The sequence below is a fragment of the Schistocerca americana genome, chromosome 4 (assembly GCF_021461395.2).
Source record: "Schistocerca americana isolate TAMUIC-IGC-003095 chromosome 4, iqSchAmer2.1, whole genome shotgun sequence".
Lineage (NCBI taxonomy): Eukaryota > Metazoa > Arthropoda > Insecta > Orthoptera > Acrididae > Schistocerca > Schistocerca americana.
Window position 1 is genome coordinate 542,333,339 of NC_060122.1, and position 13,755 is coordinate 542,347,093.

A 13,755-nucleotide genomic window follows, 5' to 3' on the forward strand; every position below is an offset into this window, starting at 1 on the left:
GAGAGCTTGCCATAGATACTTCAGCAGTTAACAAACTAATTTCTTTCTCGGATCTGCTATGACGAATGCTGTCCTGTCTAGAATCGACACTCTTCTTATGGACCCGTAGCTGGATTTTTGTATCCTAAAAAACCAACGTGCGCGCATCAGAGGTACCCCGCTACCGTGGTAGCCGTTTCCTGCGAGTGATGTACCTCTGTCCTATCAAGGTGGTTCTACATTTCTTCACCCAATAGCGGAGGTAGAGATATCGGCATGCAAGATCGTCACAGCGTCGTCTGATCCTCTGGTTTAAGTCTTCCATTCGGCTCTACACCAGACGACTGTCATCTGTTCGACGAACAGTGCCACAAAAGAATAGTTCTGCTTCCGCCCCGTTAACGAGGCTAGCTGTCTTCACCAAATCTGCCAGCTGCCTGTAGGAACCGGGACGGCCTCTGAACAGAGGCGGTAGGCGTCATTTGTCCCGACGTCAACCACGATATGCAGCTGGTTGCACCCAGTTCCCTCAGTCGCTGCTAGCAGAGCCTCCTCCACATCCTGGACGAGCCGGGGTCTGATGACCTCAGATGTGAAGTCCCATAGAGCTTAGAGCCATCTGAACCATTCGGAACAGCCGTCCCGGCAAGCAAACAGAGCAGACACTGGTCTTACTTTTCCGACGTGCCCGCTATTTTTCTGAGGGGCTCCATCATTCGCATGACATTGGAGTACCCAGTGACTAGCAATCCCACTCTCCACACTTTTCTGGATCTCTCAGGAAGATCTACTACAGTCTCAACAGGCGAGTCATACCGTGCTGGCTCCGGCTTTAAGCGATAGCCAATATTTCAAATCTGTTTTTAAAGCATAACGGAGCAGCACCGTGCCGGAGCTAAGTGAATTCGAATGTGGGAAAGTTTTTAGTGCATCGGTAATCAAGGTAGCCGCCGTGTTTGGTGTTTCAGGAGGCACCGTATCAAATATTTATACTGCCTACAGCGATAGCGGAAAAATTCGGTTACGTAGCAGGGCGGACGTAACTGTACTGAATGACAGTGACGGAAGGTCATTGAAGAGGGTTCTGACGAAAATTTAGATAGCTGCAAAAGTCACTGCAGGACAGAATGTCGCATTTGGGAACCCCTGCCAGCACCAAAACAACACGAAGGGAGTTCCATAAGCAGAGAATTGCAAGGCCTAAAGTCACACATAAGGGATACAAATGTCCGTAAGCGCAAAACAAGGCACTGAAGCCATAAAACTTCGGCTGTGGAGCAATGGAAGAAACACATTTGGTCGGATGAGTCTTGTTTCACACTGTTTCCACCTTCTGGCCGAGTTGGCTTCGGTGATGTTTTGGGCAGCCATATCGTGGTACTCCACTGGCCCCACGATGGTTCTGCAAGGTCGCAATACTGCCAAGAACTGTGTGACCATTTGGGCTGATCAGATCCGTGCCCTGGTACAATGTTTGTTTCCCAGTGAGAATGCTGTGTTCCAAGTCGACAGGGCCCCTTATCACACAGCTCGCATCGTCCAGGACAGAATCAATTGTGTCCTCTCTCCTGGCCACCACACACATCAGATCTCAATATTATTGACAACTTGCGGTCTAGTTGGGAGAGAAGGGTGCGCGATCACCATCTGCCTGCATCATCGTTACCAGAACTTGCCACTATTTTGCAGAAGGAGTGTTACAAGGTTCCCTCGAAAACCATACAGGTCCTGTATTTATCCATCGTTAAACGACTGCAAGCTGTTTGAATGCTAACGAGTTACATACACGTCACTAGGAATGATATGTTGTGTTTCTGGGGGTTTCCACATTTTCGTCCAAACTCTGTATTTAACGTATGGCGCTTGGCTGTTTAATTTCTGAAGTTAATTGCGTCTGTAGAGTAAAACATGTCAATAAGGGAAAGTTGCATGCGATTTGCGGCGGCTCTACAGTTTTAATTTTAATATTGTAAATTCTTGTGTAGCATACTTCTCCGTTTAGCGTGATGAACACTTTATACATCGTCCTGGAGGTTCAAATGGCTCTAAGCACTATGGGACTTAACATCTGAGGTCATCATTCCCCTAGACTTACAACTACTTACACCTAACCGACCTAAGGACATCACACACATCCATGCCCGAGGCAGGATTCGAACCTGCGACCGTAGCAGCAGCGCGGTTCCGGACTGAAGCGCCTAGAAACGCTCGGCCACAGCAGCCGGCCGTCCTGAAGGAGGGAAGGACAAAAACAAGACGAAACGTCACCCACTTCAACAAATATAAGTGTACACAAGTCTTTGATTTTGTCTTATCAAATTCAGGCACATCAGCATTCACGGAACGTATAAAGTGATTCTAAATACTCAAATATTCTTGAGTAGAGCAGGATCGAATGGCACGTTGCTTATGAACAAATTACTGTAATTCAAAAATTATTTATATGAAGATGGGCATCATAAGCCGAAACCGATAATGGCGTTAAAATAAAGCTCTTTCAAAGTATTTGGCTCGTTATACTATCCTCTAGTGTGAGGGGTGTGTACTCTCTCTTCATTGAAAATTATAAGAAAAGGTTTCATTACTTCACCTTCATCGCTCAGATGAAACCCGAAAAGGTGAATTATGAAGACAAGAATTTTGCGAAAGTATTCGTAAACTCACCTTCATCACGGTAACGAAATCGGGACAGCCGACTTACAGACACTTTTGTCAAAAGCAGCTCACGCTCAGGAAATCGGCATTCGATCAGGCCAGGAAGATCGACACCGGCCTTACTCGTAAACACCACAGCGAGTGCGATTTAGTCCTTATACCGTGTTCGTCTTCCGCAGACTGTATTTCATATAAACCTGAATGTAGTGGCAAGTGACAGGCAGTAAGGCAGGTGGGGTGTGGTGTATCGTAATGACGGCGGCGCTGCAGCCGCGGTCCCTGAGGGAGCTGCGGCGGGCCCACAGCCTCGCGCGCCGCCACCAACGCAGCCGCAGCAGCCGCAGGTCGTGACGCCTGCCGCAACGCCCCGGCCTCGTGCGGTTTCTGCAATAGCTTCAGCTCCACTGTCCTCTGCGTGGCCACTAGTTCTGCCCTCTGGGAGCTAACATTCTAGCAGGTTATGAGTTGTAACGTACCTTACACCTGGCAAACCCATACTACACCAACATTTCGGAGGTTGTCGTGGGATAAATATGAATATTTTGATAGATGGGACCATGGCCGCCAGTGGCTCGCAAAAAAGAAATATTTCGTTTGATTTGTTAACCCTCTTCAACTCTGTAACTGAACTTCCTCAACTGTGAAGATCCGGACAGCACTTGATGCTTATTGCGTTTGTAAACAGACTTATTACACTTGATGATTATAATTAAAGTGGGGCTACTCAAAGAGGTCCAGTGTCAGTCGTAATTATCGTATGGCAGAGAAACTTGATAGGTATTCTGATGCGTTAACAGGCTCCGGAAACGTTCAAAATTATGAAATGTTCAATTCTTTCCTTTTTTGCATTTTAAAAATCTAAAGACTTTCCCCTTTTAATTGATATGTAATTTATTCGGTTCAGAAGACTACAAATATTTTTAAAATATTTTTGAAATATGTTCATGGCGCTGTTAAACTGCTGTCAAATGTTATACTCATGAATCTACATGCTCATCACGTGCATTTTAGTGATATGAGAGAAAATAAGTGTTATAAAATAAGTGCTGTGGCTAACCTGTGATAGTTCGAGATATATAGCTCGCTCGACTGTCATGTGTTACATGTTTATTTTCACTTTTGTAGTCCTGAAAATGTTCGTAGTGGATTCTGTTCATTGAAGTCTCTGTCTTATTGAAGGATAATCATGGATAAACGTAAAGTGACTAGAAATTCTCTGAAGGCTTTCAAGAAAAGGAGAAATGTTGGAACGCCAAAGGAAGGTGTTATTACTGTAAACAATAAAGTCGTTAACCAAGTGTGTGAACCTAACTTTGCTGGTACAACTGCCCACTGCAATAAAAGTGAGAAAGAAAGTACTTCGCAGAGGAAGCTTGGTTCAGTAAGTGAAAGAATGTTTTATGGAGGAATCGGGTGTGAATGAAATATTCGATATGTCAGTTCTCAACAGAATTTTTCCAAACTGTGTAAGATGTATTCCGTGTAGTGAAGTTGGTCTCGAACACACTACAAAAAAATTACGTAGGACTTGCCTGTGAAATGGAACTGAAGTGTGTTGAGTGTTCATAGATGACCACCTTTTGGATCGGTGTTACAGTAACACTAAATGAAGAAAACGGTAGCAAAATCAGTTGGTAAAGGTGCTATTGCAGATGCAGTTTTCTGTGGCTTGATGAATCTTCCAAATCCCTCAACCAAGTTTACGAACTATAATAGATTTCTAGGGTCCACAGTACATATCTGTATAGAAGCTATGCAGAAAGCTGTGGAAGAGGCAGTAACAGAATACAGTGGTAATACATACTTGACTGCAGCATTCGATGGTACCTGGTATAAACGGGGACACACAGCTTTTCATGGTTTAGTATCTGCCTTCAGTATGTATACAGGCAAACTTTTCGATGTAGCAGTAATATCTAAATATTGTAGGTGTCCACAAGAAAATAAAGGTATACATGAAAGTAATTACCCGGCTAACTGTAGTGGGAGAAGTGAAGGAATGAAAGTGGCTGGTGTTGCTAGTATATAACTACGTTCTGTTGCGTGTGATATGGTGACGGTGGTTCTAAAAGTTTCAAATATATTCAGGAATGAAAGCCCTATGGTGATGACGTTGTCGAGCAGAAATTTGAGTGTACTAGATGCGTACAGAAACGAATGGGATCATGACTTCGGTGACTGAAAGCTTCCTGCAAAAAACGAAAACTCGGTGATCGTAAAGGGTTTGATGGGAAAGAAAGGCTAACTGACAGTGTAACTGACAAAATACAGAACTATTAGGGAATGGCTATTAAGTAAAACGCACACAATACCGATGAAATGAAGAAGGCTGTTTGGGCTCTTTTTTTATGCTTCTTCAGTCGATGGAAGTCCCCTTCATTACTTGCGTCCAAAAGGAGAAAACAATTGGTGAGTACTACAAATGATTGCTTACTCATGAAGTGTACACTGATAAACATAGTCTGCCTGACGCGGTAATGGAGGTGATAAAATCTATTTTCAGAAACTGCTAAAAAAGTGTGTTCATGGAAAGACTTAAAACCCCAATGAAAGTGCAAATAGTGTTGTATGGTCAAGAATACCCCAAGACTGTGTTTGTTGGAACAGAAACACTTCACTTCCACGTGTATGATGCTGTTGCTACTTTCAATTATGGTAACGGTGTAAGGTGCAAAGTATTTCGAAATATGGGAATGAAAATAGGTTTCAACGTGGTACGAACGATGCTTGCTTTAGACAAGGAACGTCTTCGAGCTGCTGACAGGGCTGTAAATAGTTCGTAAATCCAAGCCAGAGTAGCAGGAGAAGGACAAAGAGGAAACTATAGGAAGAGTTTGCAGAAGATGACAGTAATCCATCTCATGGACCTGGAATGCACTAAAAATTTTATTCCTTAGTTCTCACAAGTTTTATTCAAGTTTTCAGAAAATATTACACCGTCCCTTCTGCGTAACTTAATACAGCCTTTTTCCAAAAACATGCATAATGTTGAATTTATAAACAAAAAATGGCATAAAAAGTAGCGAAGTTTCATTACAATAGAAAAAATTAATCTCTAACAATTGCTATGAAATTTTTAAAAATTCCTGTGTTAAATTGTAGCCAATACTTCAGTAAATAAGCTGTAAAAATTTCAACTTTCTAGCTCAAATACTTTCTGAGAAAACGTGTAATTTATAAGCGCTATTTTAACATTGGAAAAATAGGGCTTTCCGGAGTCCCTTAGTGTGGAACCGATTTACCCTGGACAAAAATTAATTCCATTTTTGGCCACCAGGTGCAAAAATGGTGCTACACAGCATCTCTGGTGCTCATATTGAACAACTGTGTAAGCGGCAGTTCACAATAGCGTGAAAATTGTACCTTTCTCATTTTTATGACCTTTCCTGCTCATGTCCCGTTAATAATTCAATACACATGGGAACATTTCCATACGTCTTTCTTGCATTCAAAACAGCAGATTTTCACTAATTTCTTTCTAGCATACGTCGGTTCAGCATTAAGTCATTAGCATATCTGCCAAGTTTCGCTGCCATTCGATAATTACATCCCACACCTGATCTCCGTAACCAGCTGTTATTTAATTGTAGGCACCCACTACTTACTGTTGACATCAGTAATGCAGACATCACTCTTCGCTGCCATACCTGGCATACATGCTCGGTTAGGTCTCCAGTTTGTTTTCTAACAGCACTTTTTCTCTCTCCAGTTTCCTGACAAAATTTCATGTAGCCCACCACTATTTCTTCTCTTGTGCCCTTTTCATCTCAGAACAGCACTTGCACCCATTGTCCTCGATCATTTTATTTTTTTATATATTCCAAACTCTGTCTTCACTACAGTTTTAACCCTCTGCATCTCACTCAAATACCACGGAAGATATTCCTTGATGTCTTAACTTGTATCTTATCATCCTGTCCCCGCTCTTCTCAGTGTGTTCCACATGTTTCCTCGCCGATTCTACGGAACGTTAAGTGGAATAACAGAGTATTCTTTAACCATAACATACACCAAAGTCTACAAATCTCTATATATTCGGCAGAGACAGTATAAATATGCATCTTCAGCCTGTCATAAAGTTTATGTAATACTTAGATTGAAACGTCCCCTTTTGAAAAATTATACATGACTGTGCTTAAACTGACACACAATATTTTTAGCGCAACGCAATCTGAATTTCAAAAATCCCTACAAAAGAATGGCCCTAACTAACATTAACCTATACCTTTCACAAATCACTTACCTCACAAAAATCTTCATTACTCAAGCTACAGCAATACAGCGAGCGCCACTACTTCCAGCTAAATAAAAGATTCAAACTACCGACGGCTCTAACTACCGATATGCATAGTTAGCAAATGAAAGATTTTGATAGAGAACAAACAATGTTTTTACCTTACTAATGTGCAAAGGTCATAATATATATAGCAGTTCATGACAACCAGTCTTACAAATTTCAAAACTCCGCCATCTCTCTCCCCACATCCACCACTGCTGGCGGCTCACCTCCAACTGCGCAACGCTACGCGCTGTTCACATCCAGCTGCCCAACACTACAATGGCAGACAACAAGGGAAACTAGCCACAGACTGCACACAGCACAGCCAGTGATTTTCATACAGAGCGCTACGTAACGTTGCCAATAAGAAAACATAAACAGCCTACTTACATAGCCCCCATGCTCCCCACAAAAAATTTTACAAATTGTTTTGGGCAGTGGCCAATACAGATTTGAAAAAATTTTTCGTGATTACAATAACAAAGAAATCAAATGCACACACTTATTGATACAATGTTGGTCAAAAGCTAAAATGTTCTCACAGTCCATAAAGACAGTCCTGATCGTTCTTCACAGTAAAATAGCAGTGTTTTTCTCAAAGTTTGAGCAGTAGAAGAAAATGCGCACGGAAGTAGTGGATTCCCATGCAGTCTTGAAGAAGTAGTGTTGTCCTTCCAACGAAAAGACAGTGCTGACTCTTGACATGCTGACAGGTAATGAGCCACAACAGAGCAAACCCACCGCAGAGTCAGTCGAAGTTTTGAAGAATATTGGTAGGTAGGTCATCACAGAGTAGACCCACTGTAGTCCTTGTAGAGATGGCCAGCAGCCATCTGCTGGGACTGTGCAGGTGCACAATCACCATCGAAGAGTCTTGTGGAGAATATAGCAAGTCCATAAACCACCACTTGTGCACTCACACAGTTTTTGGAATTTGTCCTTAGAACCAGCAATGCTGTTATCCAGTCCCTTGCTGAATTATTAACACATGTGCAAACACTAACAGTCCCTACTTCTCACATATTGTCCATTTACTATGACCAACAGAAATGTGTGCAGTGAAATGTAACTTACAAGTTACTTAATTTGATGAACTGGTGTCAATTACAATTTTATAACATAAGAATACAATTACAAAGGTACAAAATACATCATTAAAGAACATAACAATACAGATAATATTTGTAGTACAGGCTTTACAAAAGAATCGAAATAACATATACGTCAGTGTTACAGGAATTATGACATGAGTACATACATAAAAGATCAGAATAACTTTCGAAACATCAACTTCACACATGAGTATTAAAACAGAACAGAATACATAATGTCTAAACATCTTTACAAAGAAAATAACATATTATCAGAAAAATTCTACAACATAACTCTTATTAGCTAAACACATAAAGACAGGAAAAACACAAATATACAACAGTACACAAACACATAGCGGAATAACACAAGAGGAAAGGGCAGGGTTTGTTTTCAGTGTAACATTTGGTACTGCAGTCCAACCTAAAACTTCATTCCATAGATCTTTCGTCTTATTTTAACATTTGTTTCCACCAAAAAAAATCCTATCCAAGCATGCTTTCTGTATTTATATGTTCACATATTTCTTACCTCATTATTTATTTTCCATTATCTTACCTCATCATTTATTTCCAAGAAAATCCTACGTAAACCTGTTGTCCCTAAACCCTACTTTTTTGCTCATATCCTCTTTCAAAATACTTTTTTGGGCAAACCATTTTCTTATAGCTTCTCAATGCATTTCTTCCAATCCATCATAGTTAGTTTCTTACATAGTCTACCCCCTCTTAAGCTAACTTAAATCTACTGAGCTCAGATATATATACCAATGGACAAGGCAATGCAGCAGCACATAACAAATTAACACAAACCCCAAGGACAATAAAATAGACATTGGCAAATCAATTGCAATATTACGACTAATATAAGGCACTGAGCAGCAAACAAGAAAAATAAATCAGTAGTAAAACTAGCTTAACCGAGTAATACAAAGTGAAATTTAGTAACACTATGCCTGGCAAACAGCAGCAGCAAATGCTATAACTAATACCTAAACATGACAAAGCTCAAGCAGAAAAAGTAGTACACTGAAGACAACAATGCATATAAGGGAAATGTCTATTCACATCTTAATCACTATGTAATTAAAGTGGTGCACCACAAAAACTAATTCTACAAAAAATTACCAAGTACTTGAAAAGAAAATTATATATGCAGATACTGTTATTAGTCCCTTCTTATTGTTCTTTCCATTCCAAGAGCTCCTTTTTCGAAGAATGTGGATCAGAAAATAGTTATTTAATAGATCTGTTGACAGAAAGTGTTCACATTATCAGATCCATTTAAGTTTATTTTATAAAACCAATGCTGCAACACAGCTGGAAAACAGATATCAAATGAAATAAGCAATTATGTACAAAGTGAAGCATAAAAATATCATTCAGTAGTCATGAAGCATTTCATAAGTTAGTAGAAATTCTCTCAATTCTCGAAGAAAGACACTTGTCATAATCAGGTGTGCAGATGTACGAATATTTCCCATCAATTCATAAGCATTTCAGTAAGTAGCACAAAGTACGATATGTTTCCAAGTAATGAGCGTGTCGTATTTGCGATGCTTTCTACAAAGGAATGCCAATAGCGAGGTTAATAGTCTCTCTCTTCTTTTCTCCGCCTAATGGCTTTTTCTCCAGGTAGGTGGCACAGCTGGGCGTCCACAACGCATTACTTGAAGGTCACTTAAGTTTCTTACCGAAATATTTACGACAGCACTGACAGTCTCACCTAAAAAAATTTCACAGGTCGAGAATTCGCGTTACAAATGTGTAGAAACAAAATCTTATAGATATAACAGTGTTCAAAAAGTTTTCGTCGGCATTGTGATAGATTCACACATGTACACACATTTCATAACCCCTAAAGTGCGATTCTAGGTTTCCAACATCCTTTTCATAAATCAGAGTCCCTAACCACTACTCATTATTCCTTACCTTATTACACATATACATATTCGTCGACACTTCTTCAATATTTCATCATAACAGATACGTAGCATAATCAAATAACTTATAGCATCAGTTTATTAATCATAAACATACCTCAGCAGCATAATACACATCGTCGTTGTAATAATAACATCATAACACCTCAGTCAAATCTCAAAAACGTCGTAGCTTTCTGCAATAATTTCAAAACCTAAAGAAAATTCTCTGCTCATTTCAATAGTGTCATCTACCTCAGTCATACTTTTAAAATCGTGATCCCATACCAAATATATCATTCAAAGCTCTCATAATATCACAGTGGTTCCGAAAAAATATGAACAGTTCACAAAGTACAGACAAAATACCATTTCGTAAGTGTGAAGTTACCCAACTGTGTAATTGCGTAAACATATGTCACTGATGTAGTAAAAAAAATGTTTATCTCTCAGTTAAATGATCAGATAGCTGTGTAATTTGTGTGTTAGAGAAATATGGTACCGATGTGTAAAGTTGTATAAGCAAATACCATATTAGCTAGGGCTCCTTGTGCTTGCCAAACACATGGTACACAAAGTAAACGTGTACCGCCTTGATGATTAATGTAATTATACCCTCAGGTGTTACATATTACAGCAATGGAATGAAATGTATCACGGAAAACTTTGTTTGTAATTCAAAAATCTTGAAAAATAAATGGTTTACGTACAAAATTAATCACTCAAATGCGTGTCCTGTAGCGCTAAATGTGCATCTTGCTGTAAGATAATTCTGTGGAACTGTCGTAGTTATCGTTCTCTGTAAGCAAAGTTCTGCTGAAGTCAATGCACTTACCTCATCATAAACGAAAGTGAAATGCTTTGCGTATAGATACCGTAGTTATTACGCTTATTGCCATGATGAAGAAAGTACTGTGCTGTAACGTATTGTTGTGCTATGGAAAAGGCAGTCTCATTGTAGCTATACCACAAAAGTTACTACTAAAACATGTTTTACTTTCCAGAATAATTCAGAAAAACTGTGCAGATATAAAACAGATACACCGCAAAAGCAACATTGTAAATTGTGTCACATATTAATAGCGTCGTGATATAATCGTGTAGCTATCAAAGAAACCAAATGCTAAGTCATCTTTAATCTCACCGAATGTACTTCAAATAAAGAGTATCTTTTCAAGTAAACCAAAATGTTGCATTAATATCTCATTAGCAGTATAAGTTCTAAGTAAGTAAGTAAGTAAGCCTGATAGTCGTTACATAATCGTGCAACAACAAGCAAGAATGTACACACACTATAGCACTGTGTTGTCTGTTCACAATAACAATGCATTCGTAATTTCTGTTTAAATAAGTTCTCTTGGTTCTTGGCTGGATATTTAACTTCAAACATTGTTGCATGTTAACAGTTTCTCAGTGTGACAAATTGTACTAGTAGCGTGAAGTGAAAAATTTTATGGCAAAGCATAAGTTATAAAGCAGATTATCTTTCAATAAACGGTTTTACATGTGAAATGCGGTGCAATCCTTTACTCTTCCTAGTACGCAGAGGTTCAACTTGAACGGAATTATCATGCGGTATATGTCGGTGAGGAATGCTAAAATTTTTCTCAAGGTTAGCGTCTATGTTATTTTTCTCTGAGCCAGCCGGCGCACGCGGCTGCCTGCGGTGCGAGTCATTTTCTGTTCCTTTGTTGGCGCGCATCGTTATTGGGATTTGGAGACCTAACTTCTACAAATTCACCTTGTCGAGAGGGCCCTGTTCTGTTTGAATCCCGCCAGTTCTGATGCAATTCAGGTCTGTCGTTACGATCATATCGTCTGTCGTCATGTCGGTAGATTCCATAGTTTCTTTCTTGTCGGTCACGTGGTGGAGAATTTCTCCCTGAATCGTAACTGCGCGCTGGACCATTGCATCTGAAGTTATTATGTCTCCCTTGATAATAATTATTTTGGTTCCCATATTGTCTGTTTCTCTGATTGTCTCTGTGATAGTCATTACCGCAGAGAGGTGATCTTTCCCTGTAATTATTACTACTCTGCCAATGGTTGTCATATGGGTGGTGTCTGTTTTGGTCACGATTTACGTTGTAAGAATAGCCTTGTCGTGTATTATTTCTGTCATTGCGGAATTGTGAGAGATATGACCTGTAATTGTTGTGCTGCTGTTTTCGCGTTCTGCGATTGTCAGTGTCAATTTCCAGTTCTTGTAACAGTCCCTGAAAAGCTTCAATGTCATCTTTGCAACGTCCTGCCAACATAATATGTCGTAAATGTTCAGGTAATTTGATTAAGCAAATGCGGATGAGTTCTGAGGGGCTGTATGGGTTTGAAAGATACTGATTCTTATGCAACATGTCTTCAAAATATTTCATAAGACTGGAAAATTCAGATTGTTCGAAATGCTTCATCATTATGATGCTATGTTTTACTCGGTTTTGTGTAGCTTGAGAGGAAGGCATGATAAAATTCTCCTTCACTGTGACAATCATGAATGACCGATCGCATTCTTACAGCTGGTTCATTCTCTAAGTAGCCACTCATAAATTCTAATCTGTGCTCTAATGACCATTTGGGAGGAAAACAATGAGAGAATTGATGAAGCCATGCTTGTGGATGAAAGTCGTTCTCAGAATTCTTAAATGTTTTGAATTTACGTGTAGTAATGAACAGCTTATAGTCAAAATCATCGTGTCGGCGAATCACATGTCGGTCATTGTTGCGTCGTTTCGGCGGTTCCATTTCAAAATTCGGTGCACCTTGCCAATTTCTTTCATAATTTCCGAAATGCGCTGTGTTATTATTTTGCGGCTTTTCCGTGTTTCTAAGTCCCTCTTCCCGTATTGTAGCGCGAGTGGCCTCTGAAATACGTAATTCTTGTATTACCTGAGTCAGCTGATCTTGTACTTCCCGGATTTCTCTTTGGTGTTGCGTATTAATTTGATTCTGATTTTGTTTGAATTTCCTAATTTGTTCGCACTCATCTGTGTCATTAAAGACTACCGGTTTTGTGTCATTCTGATTATCATCTACCTTCGTAGATAAGTTAGTGAACTGATCCGAAAGTTCGGCTACTTTCTCCGATAGTGAGCACATTTCCTCAGTGTGTTTTTCTGAACCAAGTTTCAGAGTGTCCAATTGTGTTGAAATCGAATCTACTGTGTCCTTTAAGTTTTCCTGAGTTTTTGCAAGTTGCATAACCGAATCGGTAGATGCAACTGAGTCAATTTTAGCTTGCAAGGTGTCGTGATTTTCATGAATAATAGTTTGCAGTTCTTTTATGGCTGCTTCGTGATTCTGTAATGCATTTTCATGACGCGAAAAAATAGGTTGGATATGCTCACAAATTTGTGTTTTTACGTCATTACAGACTTTTTGACATTTCGATTCAATGTTATGTAACTCAGTAGTTAAATCTTCACGTGTTTGTTCAAGTGTGGTGTCTAACTTCCGAAGATTTTGTTCCATTGTGTCTAACTGTTGCTGTGTTTGTCTCTGGTGTTGTTCCATTGTGTCTAACTTTTGAAGCTTTTGTCCCATTTGTTGCATTAACTGTAATGACAATGCACTGGTGTCTGAAACATGTTCCTCAGTGCTTTTCGGCAGTGAATTTGCACCGGCAACATTCACATTTTGACAAGCGGAAAATGTGTCTTGATTCATTTGAGAAAACGGTGAGAACCCAAAGCCTGAGTCTACAGTATTTGCAATATTGTGTTCTGTCATTCCCGATTCCTGAGGCGAGCTGTTCCGGCCGATCGATCGATAATGCTTCCCTGTTCACTACCTGTTTCACTGTCTACACCATTATTTGACGCCCGTTCGATTTTCC